This window comes from Haliotis asinina, chromosome 15 (assembly GCF_037392515.1).
Source record: "Haliotis asinina isolate JCU_RB_2024 chromosome 15, JCU_Hal_asi_v2, whole genome shotgun sequence".
NCBI classification, from domain to species: Eukaryota; Metazoa; Mollusca; class Gastropoda; order Lepetellida; family Haliotidae; genus Haliotis; species Haliotis asinina.
In genome coordinates, this window is record NC_090294.1 from 15,657,214 (window position 1) to 15,677,709 (window position 20,496).

General features: G+C 43.0%; 1 protein-coding gene across 3 annotated transcripts in view; it reads left to right on the top strand.

The window, feature by feature from the left end:
- The window catches only part of LOC137265794 (matrix metallopeptidase-21-like), a 105,758-nt gene that overhangs the window by 37,666 nt on the left and 47,596 nt on the right, over nt 1–20,496 (top strand). The window contains exon 1 of one of the 3 annotated variants that reach the window (XM_067801256.1): nt 3,288–3,466. The exons of the other annotated variants lie outside the window; for them this stretch is intronic. The gene's annotated coding sequence lies outside the window, so the exon portion shown is untranslated. Of the gene's footprint in view, nt 1–3,287; nt 3,467–20,496 lie in introns of those variants that run through there. 3 annotated transcript variants of the gene reach the window in all.

Genomic DNA, 20,496 nt, shown 5'->3' on the forward strand with positions numbered 1-20,496 from the left:
TTTACGTTAATTTGATGTTGAGCACAGATGTTTTCGAAGGACGTTTTCGCATGACATTTTCCCAGCTCCTAATGTATAGGCTTTTCAATGGATATGTCATTGCTGAATAGTATATTATACTGTTACTACATGTAGCCATGTTTGACATTAGGTCGGACTAAACTTTGATTTCATCATCCAAATATAACACGACAAACGAGTTTACCGAGAACATACGAAAGTATTACACACTAAGAAGTGAACCTGCTCAAAAGATGTTGTTACACCTCCCAGAAGTCCTCATCATGTGCCCGTTGCTTCAGGTGTTGGTGTGGGCGGTGGTGGGGGCGTGCTTCCCCTGTGTATCCGGGTTATGCCGTGAGGTGAGATATTTCTGTACGCTCACAAGGTACAGACACAGATAATAGCTGTTAACGTTCAGTAAAACAATCACAATTAATGTGCGGTTAGGCTGGTACGTATTCCATTTCGTCGACTAGTCGCCGTCGGAATGGCGATGAGCAACAGAAGTGTATTGCACGTGGGGCGTCGTTTTTCCGTACAGAATTCGCATCATACCATGAATGGGTGGTATACATGAAACAAGCGCACAGCCATTCTGGCGGTGACGAAAGCTGTGTTCGCGTTTCTGTTGTGGTTCTCTTTAGAAAAGCAAATGCCGGTTTCCAAGATGACGGGTCGATCCTGCTCCTCGTTCGTCCCACCTTTATCAACGCACCTGGAACAACTTTGTGTAACGTACACCATCCACGGCGACTGCAACACTCCCTCTTGAATTTGTCTGATACCGTTTGAACATAATTTCTACCTTTACCTTAACCCACGCAGATTCCGGATATTTTACGTCGTGTAATATAGCATCCTACGAGGCAGTACATATATCACAGGATACTCATAGGCATTGCACCGGTGGGTAATCTCTCCGATCATCTCAAAGGTAAGGTAACGATGTGAGCGATCAGCTCATAATTTGGCGGGAAAAGCTATTGCTTGTCCCAGTGGCATTACGGAATTTAGTGGTGTTGTTCTCCCGATACAAACATGCCGTTGAGAACACGATTTATATAGTGCTTAGCGGATACAGTCCCGCTTCATTTACGCGCCAGTAGGAACGAATCTTAAAAAAATTAGTTTGTGGTTTCTCCAAAGATAAAAATGCGCTGGGGGATTTCGATTGCTCCAAGAGTAGCCGTTTTTTTTTTCACCGCGGCGCACCTGAGGTCTGAAACTACATAGTGAAGATAGCCCAATCTTTCACCAGATGAATTGGCGGGCAATGCTTGATGTCGCTATCTCGTTACGAATATGCCTCTAGGAAGGTCGGTTGTGTTTGTTTTTCGTTTTGTATTGTCATGTATTATCTAGGTACTTGGTTCTCCAATTACAAGATATTCTGCTTGTGGAGTAATCGTCTTTACATTCTCAAACTTGCGTATATGGGTGTCTAGGTGTTCGTCACTGTTCGCAACTACTTTAATCTGCTGGAATCGATAAACGTTATCTATTAACGATTAACCGCGGTCTGATGCACCATGTTTAGAGTTGCATCCCTCAACTTTATCAGGATTCGAATTCCTTTGATTTTCGTTTGCCTCCATGTTATCGCCCGCATGTTAACTACTATCGAGAACGAATTCACTTTGCAGGAACCAATAAATATGCTTTTATTAACGGGATAACCTGATGCCCCGTAAAGCAATGTGTAGAGTTACCCCCCTTAGCACCGCCAGGATTCGATTCGTTCAGATTTTAAACTGCGTATACGTACGCACCATGGTGTTTGCCACTATCAGTAACGATTCCACACGTGAGTCGATAAACATTCTCTCAATTAAGGGAGAAAGTGGTCTGTAAGTGCCGTAAAGTCCTGTGCATGGTTAGCATAATCAGGATTTTAAGCCACATCACGATCCTTGGTATGTCAACCTCATGTCTTCATGTGTTTCACTTAAGCGTTTTAGTTTGACTTGCATCCCGCCTGGGGTATCTTCATCATTGATCTAACACTGATATTATTGGAATATACTGCTCAAAGCACCCTCTGTACTGGTCAATACTGTACGTTCTGTTTAGTCAAGTGTGCCTTAATGTGCGTATCCTCATCAGGGGAGAAACTCAAAGTGCAGTCATTTTGTAATAAGTGCGTAAATCTGAAATAATACTGGAAAAATACAAGTGCAACATAATTACCAACTGATATCAAACAAACTGATGACATTTCTCCAAAACGCATTTTGACAGTATTGCAAGTAGGAACCCTACTGGACCTCAGACTTCTTGGTGAACTGATTTTCTACCTTTCGGCGTCTAACGTTCTTCCCGAACTCACCAGTTAACATTATTGCGTTCAGGGATTATGCTCTAAACCCTCCTTCCAATCGATAAACGACGTAATTTCAGTGAGTGAGTGTGTGAGTGAGTGAGATGGGGTTATCACCTTGGGAAACGATGTTTTTAAGAAGATATCTTAATTTAGCTTCGTCTTGTTTCCATTAAACATTTGACCTTTTCACAAGAATTAGGGCATCTAACTTTGGACTTGTCTTGTATCGCATAAACATTTCTCCTTTGGAAACCAAGGAAGAAGTCTTAAATTAGCTCCATGTGATAACAAAGGTCGATGGGTCATTCAGCTATGACTGTCGATGCATTAATAGCATTTCAGTCCCATTTGTCTCCCTTGTTCGGCTGAACAATTAATCATTCGTTTCCATGATCTTTTACATCAGTCACTGGCGAAACCGTTGTGTTTATGTTTTCAAAGGTTCGTAGGGCATGGTGCTGTGTTAAGCCAGGATCCCCATTCTCCAGGTGTCTGATATTGGTGCTGATGCAAGACGGATTTATCGAAAAGTTATCGCGTTTGCTCTTTGAACCCGTTTGGGAATTTTACGATTCCACTGGTTCTACGGCCATTCTTACTATTATTATTTTTATAAAATCCAATGTCGTATAGCAGGTCTCGGATTAATCGTCCTATTAAATATCATCTACCCCCAAATGACATCTGACAACAAACAGAGTAGTGCAGTTGAAGACACATCATCGCTGACCGAAATACATACAGCAGGCCAAGGCGAATCTAATGTATAGCAAACTAGGTAGACAACGGGGCAAGAAAACAGACATACAGGGATGGAAACTGTTTTCTGTAGTGTATTGAGGTTAGACCCTAATTGCGAGATAACCGTTAGCTTATGTGGGGCGTCAGGTTACACGCCAATCAAGTTTGTTACACACTCATTACTCTCGTCAACAACAACTCTAGCCGCTGGCTCTAGGACTGCAGACATCCAAGTTTAGCTCAGCAAATACTGGTAATATCACAGACCATACATCGGGACATTGTCTTTGGAAATATTTAGCCGTATAGGACGACACTGTCAGCACTTTGCAGACTCGTAGGACTTTGACAATGTTAAAAGTTGATGTGTAGAAGATTTCTTCAATGGGCTTTCGCCGTTAGGTAAGTGGTACGAAGTTGTGGATTCGTGTTCGTGTTTTAATTAACGTTTTGTTTAACCCACTTCGCGCGTTTCAGATTTGGAGTTCATACTGTCGTTTGAGATTTTTTTTGTGTGTGTCGAACTTTCGCTGAAAGGTAATTTGTCATTATTTTTGCGACTGTAAATTCGTGTTTGAAATTTCATTCTCGTTTAGTCTTCGCGTTTATGATTTGTTCAAAAATGTACTTTATGTTTCATTTATGTGTTTTGCTGTGTGTTCTAACAGATATTTGGATGAGCTCTGGTGCTTACTTTAGCAGTAAGTGCCTGTCCCTTTACGGTTTGTCGTATGGGAATCCGATCGATCTATAAACATCGATCACATATAAAGTTTCCAATGTGATATTAACCAACACCGACAACAGCTGCACCAGTACAATTCCTGATAAAGGTTTCGTGTCGAGTTCGTTAAATAACCGGCACTGAAATGTGACTACCATTGTCATTTACGTCAATGTCATTTACTTCACGTCAAAAATACCACGCCTCTCACTTAGCGTAGGATATACTAATGTTATTTCTTTTTCTTAATTTTTCAAATATGTGCGCAGTGTCCTTGGCTCTTAATTTCCTCTTGTTCAGAACTTCCTACCATCGTTTAACTACTGAAGAAGTCGGGTGGCACAAAATTTCACTCGAAGAAAGTATGTGCAACCTGTGCAACACGTGCGATTTTGGCGATGGATTTCATTACATCTTCTCTGTCCTTTCCTCAAACATCATCGAAAGTCAGATATCTCGAACCATTACATTAAAAAACCCAAATGTGTTAAAATTTAACCAACTGCATAAATGTATAGATTGTATAACAATAGGTGTCTGTAAAAACTGTATATTCTGAAATACGATGAAAACGTTACTGTCTCCCATGTAAATTACACTATGTATTTTTGAATGTGTATTTGTTCCCTGTGTATCCCGGCTCAAGTGGAGTAAATATTCTTGGGTCCGATCCTCAAAGTATTCGTAACGTTACACCCTACCGTAACTCACTTACGTACGTAGCGCTGCGATCGGACTCCTGTGTGTTCTGACAAACGAGGAATTGTTGCCTCTTAAAATATTCATTGAGTTATTGACACACAACATGACGTTGTGTGTTACAGATCTAAAATCATAGGCAGCCTATAAACAGGGACACTGACGTTTATGGGTGACCACTGTGTTTCTAGCAGAAGTTTATTCACAACCGATTGTGGCGTGTCGTAAAATTCTAACAGACACTTTATTGTTTGTTTTCACACATATAAATGGGTATTTATTTCTATGACAGTCGCGTGTGTTCTGCGCTCCAATCTGTTGTATTATCCAGTGCCGTGTGGGTGATAGGCTTTTGTACAGATTCATAAAGATTCATTCTTGAATTCACGCAGAATTGTTGAAGTCATTGTTGAAGGGAATATATCAGACTTACAAGTGAAGAATACGTTTTATTGCTATGTTGTCGGCACCGTACAGATAACCCGAATACTGGAGGTGTGCAGAGGCAAATTATACAGGTGAGTTTTACCATCATTTCCGGTCAATTCACGATCCAGCAAGGTTCTCGGGTTCCTTCCTTCTAGTTCCGCAGATATGTGCTTTTGTGACGTAATCCACATTTAACAATTACAACCCATACTTTACACCGTCTGTATGAAACCATGAGGTAGCTTATGTGTTAAAGTTAAAGCGTTCGCTAGTTACGCCTATTATCCGAGTTCGATTCCCGACAAGGTACAATTTCTGGTGTCACCCGCCTTGATATTACAGGAATATTGCTAAAATATGCGTAAAAACCAAACTACAAGGCTTGGAAAACACCATCGAGCTTCTGTGGATGAGGACATGGGTTTTGTTGTCGTCAAGAGGCAAAGTCATGTGGTGGCCACGAAATGAGCAGGCCTGTAGAGGAAATTTGGTTTCATACATGCGGATATTATTACCGTACTGTTGAGGCCTTTTTTGACTGATTGAAGCTAGATTACGATGTTTTGTAACAACATTTAATTGCACTTAGGAGGGAAGCCGTTGGTTTGTTGACTGTACTAAAGTTTTGCACATGATTTAACTTCACGTCGAGATATATGAAGTGTTTTTGCTACGGAACTCTTCTCGTCCTTACCCGCAACGAAGACCTGGGTTCGATTCTCTACATGATTACAATGTGTGAATCACATTTCTGGTTGTCACCCGAAGGCGGAGTAAAACCCATCCCACTCACTCGTCACGAACAGAATGTCTTTTAATGTCGTATTCTCCACAACTGTATGTAACTTCATGCTATGGACAGAACACTAATCGGGGTCGTGGAGTAATACTGGCAGCCCGCTTTGCATAAGCTACGGCTAACTTGAGTAACACTGGATTGTCAGCACTATTTCCGTGCGCGCGAGTTACATGCTGACGTTAGCGATATGCATCATTCCTTATATTTCTCCCTAAAACATGTGCATTCGTAAACAAAAGTAAAGAATACAAAAATTAAAAACAACACCCCCCCAAAAAAAACCCAAAACAAACAAAACCCCAAAAACCCAAAAAACAAAAGCCAACAACATAACAATAACTCACCACCACCACCAAAAACCCCCCAAGAAACAAAACCAAAACACCTCCGCCACAAACCAGAAGAAAACAAAACCAAAACCAAACACAAAACAAAAAAACCTAATACAAAAACGAAAAAACCCAAAAAAAACCCCCAAACCCCCCCCCCCCCCCCCCAAAAAAAAAAATAAAAATAAAAAATAAAAATAATAATAATCAAAAACCAAACACACACAAAAAACAATACAACAAACAAAAAAAACCCCAACAAAACAAAGAAAACAACAAACGACCCCACCCCCCCCCCAACCCCCTAGAAGAAAAACCACAACAAAACCAAAACCAAAAATATCGAAAAACAGAAACAAAAACAAACAACAACAACAACAAAAAAAACCCACACGGTATGTTTCTCAAATCAGTTCAGTGTAGACACATTGTTCTTCTCCGTACGATAACATAGTACTGGAGTAAATACTCAAACAAACCATCACAGATATTGAAGTTGATTCAAGGTACCGAATATTATTTGATCGTACGCTAGTATTTGGGCGTGGCTATATGTGCCGTATTTTTTTATGTTTTATCGCAAGGTCATTTATCAAATGTAACAATCGCGTTCGCAATAAACATCGGAAAATTATGTACTTTGTTTTTTACCGAAAATATGCAGAAATCAAAATAGCTGTCTCGGAAAAATGTGTTAATTCTTTGACATTCAGATCATAAACAGAAACGTATGTTTTGTCCTGCAAACGTCTGCCGTGAACTCAACATAAGAAAGAAAACACATGTTTTGTGTACTTGCGGGTTAACCATGATACCTTTTGGCGTATGTCTACCGGAAATTACCGAACAGAACCGGAAACATCCGGAGACTGTCTACTATGATGCAAAAAGTGTACATATTTAAGATGTGCCAGTGTCTCGTCTCATCTCTCGGGTTTCTCGCGGCACTGTACCTTCCATAAAACGGTCTGGAGCACCATGTCCTCTCTCGAAATTAACGTTAATCCACTTGTGTTGCGTTTTGGCGATGCAACACCAGAGATGTTTTTATTGGGTTGTTTCGAGTACATAACTTGTATTTGGTTATAGCCTTGTTTACGAAAACACCACAAATTATGCCTTCATGTGCACGAACCATTTCATAACAGCAGAGGAATCTCGCATTGTGGATGTCTTTCTCAGATGCCCGAGCACTAGCGGAGACATACAGAAGACAACACACAAACCTGCAGAAGCAGGAACCTTTAAATGACCAAGAATTGGAACATTTTCTGGCAACAGTTTGTCAGACGGTATGTGTAATTCAGGAAATAGTGTTGAAGGAAATAGATAACGCTATATAAACGATTAAAATATGTTGTTTACATAAAAGAACCTTAAAAGATAAGTTGTAAACAAAATTCAAAGAATATTTCGTCTACTTCAGTGCTACTGTCCGTCACGTGCTATTTCGCAATAATACCTGACCACTGACTACGACTATGTTTCCCAAAAGTAAAACATTCACTAGCTTAAGATTCTGTCACACTTCAAGACATAACCATAATTTCTATTTCACTATAAGCAACGAGGTAACCGAGAAAAATGTACCAAACTATAATATTTATAACCTTTGGTCAGAATTAATTATCATATCACAAAAACACAGCAGAAATATGCCCTTCGACGGTTTAGAAATATCTTTTCGTTTATTGTGATCCTTCTTCGCTGCTTGGATCAAGAAGGTCATTCAGGTCGTAAAGTCAGCAACATTACGTCAACTCCTTCCTGAAAGAATCCGATGATTTCTGAGGAGATATTTCTAATGTCTCCCCGCGCTGTGATACGAGTCCACGCCCGAATGTTGTGAGAATGTGAGGGGGCATGTTTACAGTGCTACCCTACACCTGGAGTTAGGTAATTCCCCGGACGCCCGTTGTCCAGAACCACCTGTTCTCAATCCACGAAATAGAAAGATAAAATGCATTGCACTTGTTCTCCATTTCTGCTTACCAAAAAAAAAAAAAAACGAGTTCAGCGAGGACAACTACCCGCCAGCACGTGCAGCTTCGATTCCCATACTTTTCATAGTAGCGGGTTTTGAACGTGCATAACAAACATTCACGTGTTCTCCTCAAAGGAAAAACTTTGTACATCACCGACGGCGCTAACAGCTAGATGAAGAGCACCTGCAGTGTGTTGCGTGGGTTGTAGTGACCTGTACATAGCGGTAGGATTTCAACACTCTGGGAATCTCGTTAGGAGTGTCTTTGATATCTCGTCAGGAGTATATTTCACAGGCGATCAACGTCATAATTAGAGATCTGTTAATGTAGACTCTTGATGCCAAATTGTTTGACAAAATGCCTGGATGTGTAAAAAGAAGCTTGCAACTTCTCATGACATGAGGCGTTTGTACGTATAAAGATTAAATCATCAGCGTTTCTTTGGATAATGGACGTTTGTCGTTGTTGTGTGGGTACCCGGTGGGTACCTTGACGCAGATGTGAAAGGACGCCCAGGTATGTTTATATCTGATCAGATTGTCCGACTTCTATAACATTTTGTGTGACACTTAGTGAGGAAGATGGGATAATCGACGTGTGTCGTTGTTAGGTGGATACCCGGTGGGTAAGATGTGAAGAGACGTGTATGTATATTTGGATCTGATCAGACTGTTTGACTTCTATAACGTTTTGTGTGACACTTAGTGAAGAAAATTTGAGATAGTCAGGCATAAAAGATATGTTACAGTAACCTTCGGATCTACTGCTGGTGTACCACGTTCTATCACATGCTGCCAGTGACTTTGTCTTCTATTGCGGCCTGTTACAATCTACTCACCAGTTTCCAGATGTTCACCTATTCACATATGCAAGTCACCCACTACCCTCAGTTGGTCACCGGTAAAGGCATTCAGTCTTGCCCAACCCCTGTCAGGCATATGTCAAATCAACCTCTACTTGGGTGACCATCGGTCCAGGTATACAATTCAAGCACCGTCTACTTTGATGATGACGACCTGGTCAGGTATACAATCCAACTATCGTCTTCTTGGGTCTATTTGGGTTGCCACGTGGCCATATATTCTTGGGTGGTCATCTCGCCTGGTCTACAATCCTACCGTCTTCACCTAACCAGGTGCTGGTATGAAATCCAACCACCGTTTACTTTTACGGCCACCTAACGAGGTATACAATCCAACCACCGTCTGTTTGGATGGCCACCTAGCCAGGAATGCAATCCAACCACCGTCCTTTTGGGTGGCCACCTAACCAGGTATGCTGCTTGGGTGGTCATCTCGCCAGGTACACAATCCAACCACCGTCTACTTTGATTGCCACCTGGTCCCACGTATAATCTAACCACGGTCTATTTGGGTTGCCACCTGGCCCCACGTACAATCTAACCACCGTCTACTTTGATTGCCACCTGGTCCCACGTATAATCTAACCACGGTCTATTTGGGTTGCCACCTGGCCATATCTTCCTAGCCCGGTATACAAATGAATCCAACCGTCTTCTTTGACGGCCACCTAACCAGCTGCAGGTGTAAAACCCAACCACCGTCTACTATGACGGCCACCTACCGAGGTATACAATCCTACCGTCTTCTTTGACGGCCACCTAACCAGCTGCAGGTGTAAAACCCAACCACCGTCTACTATGACGGCCACCTACCGAGGTATACAATCCTACCGTCTTCTTTGACGGCCACCTAACCAGCTGCAGGTGTAAAACCCAACCACCGTCTACTATGACGGCCACCTACCGAGGTATACAATCCTACAGTCTTCTTTGACGGCCACCTAACCAGCTGCAGGTGTAAAACCCAACCACCGTCTACTATGACGGCCACCTACCGAGGTATACAATCCTACCGTCTTCTTTGACGGCCACCTAACCAGCTGCAGGTGTAAAACCCAACCACCGTCTACTATGACGGCCACCTACCGAGGTATACAATCCTACCGTCTTCTTTGACGGCCACCTAACCAGCTGCAGGTGTAAAACCCAACCACCGTCTACTATGACGGCCACCTACCGAGGTATACAATCCTACCGTCTTCTTTGACGGCCACCTAACCAGCTGCAGGTGTAAAACCCAACCACCGTCTACTATGACGGCCACCTACCGAGGTATACAATCCTACCGTCTTCTTTGACGGCCACCTAACCAGCTGCAGGTGTAAAACCCAACCACCGTCTACTATGACGGCCACCTACCGAGGTATACAATCCTACCGTCTTCTTTGACGGCCACCTAACCAGCTGCAGGTGTAAAACCCAACCACCGTCTACTATGACGGCCACCTACCGAGGTATACAATCCTACCGTCTTCTTTGACGGCCACCTAACCAGCTGCAGGTGTAAAACCCAACCACCGTCTACTATGACGGCCACCTACCGAGGTATACAATCCTACCGTCTTCTTTGACGGCCACCTAACCAGCTGCAGGTGTAAAACCCAACCACCGTCTACTATGACGGCCACCTACCGAGGTATACAATCCTACCGTCTTCTTTGACGGCCACCTAACCAGCTGCAGGTGTAAAACCCAACCACCGTCTACTATGACGGCCACCTACCGAGGTATACAATCCTACCGTCTTCTTTGACGGCCACCTAACCAGCTGCAGGTGTAAAACCCAACCACCGTCTACTATGACGGCCACCTACCGAGGTATACAATCCTACCGTCTTCTTTGACGGCCACCTGTCCAGGTATACAATCCAACCACCGTCTACTTGGGTGGCCTCCTGGTCAGTGGTATAATCCGAACGTGGTCCTATTCACGGGTACTGTTTTTCTCGTTCTTATTGTATTTTGAAACAAGGGAACACTTACTACGATACAGTTTCGACTAAACGATTATCTACGGAAGCTTCACGTTTCAAGCGTGAGAGACAATGTTACAATTTCATTGTCTATCAACACCCTACGCCCAGAATGTCACACCGCGTAAGGTCTTGGTAATGAACGCGTTAGCGTTGACAGCTAAATTCTTGATTACGCTTTCGTCCTGTCTGCACATGCGCCAACACATGCATCTACATGGGAACGCATATCTTAAAGCGACCTCCACCAAAGCGTATATATAGACGCTAGAATCTGCCGCCAGGTGGGGTGTTAGCTATGTGCTTTGTAACGGCGCAATCTGATATCAGAGAAAAAGTCAAGTGATGAAAGTTTACGAGGTAATTGTTACGTTTTACTAGTCTTGTCTGTAGTCCAACACACAGCGCAGGGAGGGGCTGCATTCCGGGGAGTTCACAGTCATCTTCTGGTGGTTCCCTTGCGAACCTGGAGTATTGGGAAATACAAGCAGCGCAATGTTTGCATGCCCGTGCATCCATCCACCTGTCGCACACGCCGACGTGGGGTGAACTCAGCAATTTTTCAGTTGCAGAGCCATCAGACAAGTTAAACCACATCTACTAGCTCAGACAGCTATTCTAATTAAGCCTGGTTATCAATACAGGAGTGAAAACTGGATACATGGACGAGCATATTCTCTGTTACAGTAATGTATTCTCCGGCTTCTACGTGCATTAAAAAGGTAATATCTTTTAATAATGATCTTGTATACATACATACATACATACATACATACATACATACATACATACATACATACATACATACATACATACATACATACATACATACATACATACATACATACATACATACATACATACATACATACATACATATGTTTATTGGAATTATTGATACAATAGGCCGTGATCAGTGTGTATTCAAATTTCATCCGTACTGGGGCGGTGGGATGGCCAATGGTTAAAGCGTTCGCTGTCACGCCGAAGATCCAGGTTCGATTCCTGACAATTTTTGTGAAGCCCATTTTTGGTGTCCCCGTCGTGATATTTCTGGAATATTGCTAAAAGCGTCGTAAAACGCAAGTCACTCACTTATCCGTTGTCTTTTGTGGGTCTCAATGATACCCTACTTTGAGTTTTCTTTCTTAGTACTGCTACATCACCACCGCACGGTCAGCGTCGTATAAATTCATAAATGCCGTTAATATGTCTAGTATACATCCTTGTGGGTGGGTAGCCTAATGGATAAAGCCGAAGACCAAGGTTCTATTCCCCACGTGGATACATTTTTGGTGAGCCCCGCCGTGATATTGCTGCGCGAGCCGCAATACCATTCTCACTATTTATCCGCCCGTCCTCCCTCATGCCACAGAAACATCACACCGAAGACATTGTTTTTTTGCAAATTATGTGAGTGGCGGAAACTACCGTAGGGCAGGACGGGCTTACCCTTTTTTCCGAACGCCCGGTGTCACTGCTGATTTTCAGTGATGTTGGAGTTGCCTAGTAGTTAAGACGTTTGTTCATCACGCCGAAGACCAAGTTTCGATTCTGACTAAATTAGAAGCACATTTCTCATGACTCCCGCCGCTATATTGTTGGAATATTACGGGATAAAACCAAACTTGCTCGCCACTGATTTCCAGTGATCAGTTGCGATAATTTCAACCTCAGTAGTTCCAAATCTGTTTCGATCAAAATTCGAGTCTTGCTATTCTCATGTATTGGAATACATTCTGTTATTCGATGCCCATTATATTCTTAAACCTCCTCCCACACCAAAACCACAACCCATTCTCCGTCGTGCCCCGCCACTCTCAAAGTCCCCCCCCCCCCCCCCACCCCTTGCTCTGCGTGTGGTATTCTGCTCAGCGTCCTGCTTCGGTTCCACTGTCTTCACTTTCTAATTTCTCAAACAAAGGCAAAGGTGGGCGCCAGTTAGTTTTTCCGCGAGTTTTCGCTTCTCGTTTGGCGTGTTTCGGCTACCCATATTGTCTGGCTTGGTTTTTGCAATAAGCTTCATTCTGGTCGCCTCTGATTACGGTAGTGTGCACTAGCTACGTCTACAAGCTCTGCCGCTGCACCTTTAGTTGTGTAGTCTGTAAAGAACGTTAAGACGTACTATCGGAGTTCGGAGCACGCAACGTTGCAAAACCATCGTCTAAAACGAGTTCGCTTCAATACGCTTATAATAGACAAGTCAATACATGAACAAGTAAATGTGAGAAACATTTACATAGTCGGCGGTTTATTAATCGTTGCGTGTGTTCGTTTAAGCCATGCAGTAGATTGATGGCTGTCCAGTGGATGGCCCGTTGTGATATTGCTATAATGTTGCTTCGTGAAACTATATTCACTCACTCATTCACTTGCTACCCTACTGACATTGTCTGAAACGAATGACGCCACATCCCTTTCTCTTTCTGAAGGTCCAACAACCGTCTAGGGCTTTCATTGTTTATACTTTTCTCCGGCTTACTTTCACGATTGAAGTTTCAGAGGCTTAACCTGTAGGTGGGGCCAGGATTACTCCACAGACAACCAAAAGTACACAAATATATTTCAAACCAAACAATTCTTGATGGAGCGAGAAATGTCATCCTTCAACAAGCGTGCGTCCGTCTTGACATTCTCAATATCAAAGACCAGCCTGCATTCCAATTCCGACCACACCTAGACAGGACATCAACGTTGTCAAAGTTCAGATCTTAACCTCTCCATTTCCCTCTTCAGAACATTGCCGGTAAGGTAGGAATCTCGATTTGTTCTTCATTAAAGCCCCCAAAGCATTTAAACCCAATAAGTGTATCTCACAGTTAGAGTAGACTCATATCTTTTCTCATGGGGATATCATAAGATAGCATCTACTTGTTTGATAACAATCGTCCGACGAGGTCACTATGAGATAGGGTTATCTCCCTTTGGATGAGTAACGGTTTGCGTAATGTCGTTACGTGCTCCTATTTCCCTATAACTACTTCCGAAAATGTTAACGCTGGGATGACCTTTTCATTTAGTAATAACGACCGACAGAAGTTCGAATTTCAGGATCCGTTTCGGTGTTTACGTGGTACAATCTTCCAGCTTTATATAAGATATCTTATTTGCGTCAGTTCGACAGCCTTCTTCTAATTTGAAACCATCTGCGAGTTCAGCAGGTACACCTAAAACATCTCTTGGAGGAAGATATGCCTCTGTTCAGCTTCCCTGCTGCTGAGATTTACCTCCTCGGAGAAAAATGTTTCTCTAATCACTACTCGGTAGTGACGACTTTACGACCTCGAACGCTGAATGAGTGAGTGAGTGAACATTAGTTGATGCCGCATCAACAGCTGAACAATTGAATGAAAACTGGTAGACTAACTTTGGACATTTAATTCTGATTGGAACAAATAAATCCATTTAAATTGAAAAGGGGCCCAAGGAAGACCAGAGATTCAGAACCTGTACCTGAGGAAATATAGACTCGGTGGCTCTAGCATATCAGACAGCAGTAGGGGAAATAGTGTGGTTCCGGGACTGTGAGGCAGACTAGAACACTGTCTCTTTCATGTTGGTATGTCTTAGGAAAGCACTTGCAATTTTGTTTAGTCTGAAGGTGGGATGTGGAGATGAATGTGGAAGGTCAGGTACAAGATTATTTTATAACCGTGATACTACCCTTGTGTGCGACGGTTAGTCCACTAGCATAGTCATGACACGCAGAAATACGGTAGATTGACATTATTGTCAAACTCATGAGGATAGCATAAGAGTCAAAGCGTTCGCTCCTCAGCGAAGACCTGGGTTCGATTATACACATGGGTACAGTGAGTGAACCACTTGTCTAGAGGCCTTCACCGTGATATTGCTGGGCTGTTGCTGTAACGGCGTCAAACATAACTCACTCACACTCGAAACTACAAGGGACTCCACCTGGCAACCAAACGCCCCACAGTGAGATCTATGTCCGGATCAGGATGCAGTAGTCATGGGTTCGAATCCAGCCCCGATTTAGTTGGTTGTCTTGTCATGCTCTAAATACATGGGCGGTTTGTTGTGTTTACCCATATTACTGCACAGACTGGTTATCGTGTCTATTTCAAAACAGGTTGGTAATCTCGCTGTGGTGTTAACTATATCATCCGCCGTGTTAACACACACTTGACATCTACAGTCGGATGTTCCTGTACTTTACAATGAGTGGCGGTGGGTTAGTCTAGTGGTTGAATCGTTCGCTCGTCACTCCGAAGACCTGGGTTCGATTCCCTATGTGAATATAATGTGTAAAGGCCATTACTGGTGTCCCCATTATATTGGTGGAATATTGCTAAAAGCGGCGTAAAACCCAACTCACTCACTTAACAGTGAAACTGTGTCGCTGCGTCAAAACCAGACTTTTTTTTCATCGATTGACATGATTTTATGTCCGCCTCTGTACATTACCAGTTGCAACAAAACTAGTCAAATGTGCATTTGAGTTGGCTTGATATCCAAATATCAGAATATATAGGCCTGAATCTGAACATTGTGCACCCGTCGAAGTGTTACGCACACCATCTCTTTGCACATCCGTCTCAACATTCGAAGGTCTGTCTGGATCAGTCCATCGCTCATCCTGTCAAATCCAGACCCGTTCCAATGCCCACGTGACAAAATCTATACACAATCATTTGTCCACGTGTAAGCCTCTTGACGCGTCCATTTGTCTACGTGTCCCAGTCTACAAACGTTCTACTTGTCACGAATCAAATCTGTGTTGAGGCCTTCGGAAGTTCATCTGCCATCCGTTCAGATTCAACACCCGTTCCAGTGTCCACGTGCTAGTCTGAACACGCCCATCTGACGATTTTTAAATTAAAGCGCGTCCCTCTTTCCACGTATGAGTTCGCCTGTCCATGGGGGCGGTTGTGTAGCCTAGTGGCTAAAGCGTAGCCGGCTCGTCATGCCCAAGTCCCGGTTTCGATTCCCCCCATGGGAAGCACATTTCTGGTGTCCCCCGACGTGATATTGCTGGGATGTTTATAAAAGCTGGATTATACAAAACTCATTCACTCATCTGTCCATGACATTCATCTGTCCATCTCTCCCGCGCCGATCTGCCCACACGGCAGAGTACTACACTTCCAAGAGTGGAAATACTTCATATTCTCATAACAGTTACTGTTTAACCGAAACGTCATGCGAATATACTCGGCGCTGTTATATAACCGATATTTACAACATCCATACAGTTGGATGGAACCAGATGCCCTAGCCATTGCACCAGGCACAGGTTCCACGGGAGCGGTGTGGTAGCCTAGTGGTCAAAGTGTTCACTCGAGATCCGGGTTCGATCCACCATTTTGTAATCTCACTTATGGTGTCCCCCGTCGTGATTTTGCTGGAATAGTGCTATAAGCAGCGTAAAACGAAACTCACTCATTCATGGGGTCTTGGGGGACATCACTTAGAATTAGGAACGGAATTGGTCCGCATAGTGTGAGTGAGGGTATTAATTTAAGGCGGTTTCATGGTAGGCTTCGACATTTACAGTTTTGATGAAAATCAGTAGCACGTGCAGGATGCTGACAGACCAGCAAACGTCATCACGGCGAACCTGAACTCGAACTCGAACCACGAGATCTTTCTTGTCCAAGGGGCACAACTCTACGCAGCGATTTTCTGTGCTTTTGGGGACTGGGTCACCCGTGGACTCCGGGTCGGCAAGGAAGCTCTCAGTGAAAACACAGAGACGTCTATGTAACGTTTTTATATGATTATGGGAGATGAGTTTCCCTTCTGCAGACAGAGGCGTACGGTTCCATAGTGTTAATCAAATTATCTTCCAAATGTCACTTTTTACATATTCTCTACTTCATTATTGTACACATGTTAGGTATTACGTGAAATACAACACTGTGTGGAGCTATTGCCGATAAAACAAGCCTGACTTGCCACGTTCCTCGTTACCATAGACATGCTTGGGAGGGTTAATGAAAGCTGCCAATATGAGACCTATTCTCTGACTGCGGAGAGTTCAGCCCATATAACAATAATGTGGTCCAAAGGAACTTGGGCTGTTTGTTAACGTAAATGTTCCAGTTCCACAATGCTGTCTTGCGCATTTCCTGGTTACACGCCCAGGACGAGAGCTCCCAACTTGAACGAGGTGATATTGTGATAGGTTTGATTGTTTTTAAAAGTAACATGAAACGTCAACCCAGAGAATAACTAGAGTCAATTATCTGCCGAAACAAATTCCACATGGCGTGAAAAGTTAAAACAATGACGAAAAGGGTAAACATGCTCAATCATTACATAGTCCTGGGCGGTGGGGTAGCCTAGTGGTTAAAGCGTTCGCTCCTCACGCCGAAGACCCGGTTCGATTCTCCCACATGGGTACAGTGTGTGAAGCACATTTCTGGTGTCCACCTCTGAGATATTGCTGTGCCCATGTGGGGAATCGAACCCTGCTCCTCGGCGTGACGGGCGAACCCTTTCACCACAAGGCTACACCAAAGACCCGATTCCTTAAAAAATGTATATTTTCGATTACGCGGGCGTTTCTTGAATGGTGGATATTGTGATGTCGGTGGCTTTTATTTTGGAGAATGTCAAGTAACTTTTGTAAATATCATTAAAAAAATGACTGGTGGTTTTTTCAGTACATGTTACTGTCAGTGAAAATATTGCTTGTTATATGCTTACATATGCTTACATATATAAAGTCAAATCACCCGACTCTCCACATGTGCAGTGGTCTAGCTTTTTTCTTCACCTATTTTAAGATGGGTGTAACAACGCAGAGAAAACAAATAGGAGCAGAAATACTTCAATAACATTTGCACTCGTTGTATTGAGAAACTGCCTCGTTCTATTTGGAGCAGTGGGTTTATTTTTGTCTCTTGAACTCCATCTAATCGTATTAAGTATACCGAGCAACCCTTTCAATTAAACCAACACTCAGGATTTTAATGGTCAACGACTTATGAAATGGCCTTACTGGTTAAGGTTATCGGTGTTGACATGGACGGTTCTGTGACGTCTCTCTACGACCTCTTTAGAGCCGGCCTTGGCATGTAAGGAAATCATAATAAACTACTTGCTGAGGGAAGAAGAAGAAGAAGAAAATCGAAGACGTACGCGAACCAGACTGGTGGAGAAATTAATTATGTACTAATCATTGCTGTCAGCACTTAATATTTTATATAATATTTTGTAACAGTTTCATACAGAATTCATAAATGCAAAAATGAAAGAATGTAATAGAATAGATTAATTATGAAAAAGAATTCTGATGTGACTGATATTGGACCTGCACAACCATACTCTAGCACTTTTGCACTTGCACACACACACACACACACACACACACACACACACACACACACACACACACACACATGGACGGTTCTGTGACGTCTCTCTACGACCTTGGCATGTAAGGAAATCATACACACACACACACACACACACACACACACTCTCTCTCTCTCTCTCTCTCTCTCTCTCTCTCTCTCTTTCTCACACACACACACACACGCTCACAATCAGAAATCGTTCATTGTAGTTTACCAGCATTTCCACGTGATATGGAACACACACACACATGGACGGTTCTGTGACGTCTCTCTACGACCTTGGCATGTAAGGAAATCATACACACACACACACACACACACACACACACTCTCTCTCTCTCTCTCTCTCTCTCTCTCTCTCTCTTTCTCACACACACACACACACGCTCACAATCAGAAATCGTTCATTGTAGTTTACCAGCATTTCCACGTGATATGGAACCAAGGTTTTCAGGCATTGTACCAGGTATGTAACTCGAAACGAGCAGTGCCCTGAGCGAGCTCTCCAAAACGATTTCTTTCTTCACCCTTATAGAAACGATTTCTTTTTTTCACCCGTGTTATTTAAATTAAATTCGGTTGAGTGGATATAAACCATCCTCAATTATGATTATTAAATAGCATTTTAATGTCTTCATGAAACACATTTATGAAACAAAATAAGGCTGAATCAAGGTTAATTAACAACCAAATTTAGGGCGGTAACGCACCGATGAAGAAAAAAGGAATTTTTAGTTGGCCTCACGACATTGCTATTCTTGCTTTGGGAACTTTCGACATGCACTATTATGTGGAAAGGTTAGGCATGTCGGTTGTGGTTAGTAGGAAAGGGGTAACTGATACAAATTACCTTATTTATGTTTACACTTGTTTACTTAATGCGCCTTGCACCCAAAACACTGTAATTTGTAATAGGGGGTATATAGGATTTCAGCGATGCTGATTGGTCAGTTGTTGACTCTCTTCAATCAATTTACTGGGTCAGTGGTCAAGTGACGCTTCAAAGACGTCATAAGACGTCACAAGGCTCAGGCAAAGCGGGCCGCGCAACTGAGATATTAATGAAGTGAAAAAGCCACTAAGACGAGCTGTTTTGTGAAACCACGACGTGTTGAAAAACGTTCACGAAATCTAGCGGTGATAAGTTTGTCGTATTCAGTGGAGCAAATGTAAGTATTATGCTACATATTTCTTGCTGTTCGTGTATATGTGGGTCAGAGACATTGAAAAGTAACCTATGTTACAAGTATGGGTGTATGACCGAGTTCGGTTTAACGCTCGCATGACCAGTATTTCAGGTTCATCAGGTGTGTCAGGAGTGGACGGGGAGGGGGAAGTAGCGTTTTGCCGTTTACTTTTGGTGTCATTACTGTGTGTTGCTGCCCAAGGGGGTACCAGATACTTCTCTGGGCTCCCGACATGCCAAATGGCATTTAATTTGTCTTGGCATTCTGTTTTAGACTGGAGGAGTCATATGTGTTTTCGCAGCTGGTACAAATGGTTTGCAGGCGGTAGGGTAGCCTAGTGGTTAAAGCGTCCGCTCGTCACGCCGAAGACCCGGGTTAGATCCCCACATAATTACAGTTCGTGAAGCCCATTTCTAGTGTCCTCCGAGGTATTGCTGGAATGTTGCTAAAAGCCCCAGTTGCGATGTTCATGCACTTGATCCCTGGATTGTCTGGCGTAGTTACGCTCCAGTTTTCTGGCTTTCATGCCGCCACCAAAAGGTGATGGTGACCTGTACAACTCAAACAAGACACGGGTCACCCGATTCTTTCATATTTCTGTAGTCAATACGCCATCCGTAACCTTTTTGAGCGCTATATATTCCCAACGCGGGTTCCTTTTATTTGGTGATACATACCTAGTATTTGTGTTATTTATGGTTGAACATCATACAGATTACCCTTAAACGACATACGCTGTTGGGTGGTGTGTTAGCCTATTGGTTAAAGCGTTCACTCGTCACGGCGAAGACCCGAGTTTGATTCCACATATGAGCACAATGTGTGAAGTTTATTTCGGGTGTTCCCCGCCATGATATATATTGCTGGAATATTGCTAACAGCGACGTAAAACTAAAGTTACTCACTCTTCCACATAATCTCGATGTATCAGCCATCGGGTTCAGTTGAGTCCGTGTTACTGGTCGACAAACACACGTGTAAGATCGAAATGAGCAAATAGCGGTTAAAAAACTGATAATTACATAACCTGGCACTGCATAGATACCTAGTTCGCTAAATAAAAGCGTCCCCAGATTCCATTCGTTAGGAATGATGTTCGTTTTATGGAAAATACATCTCA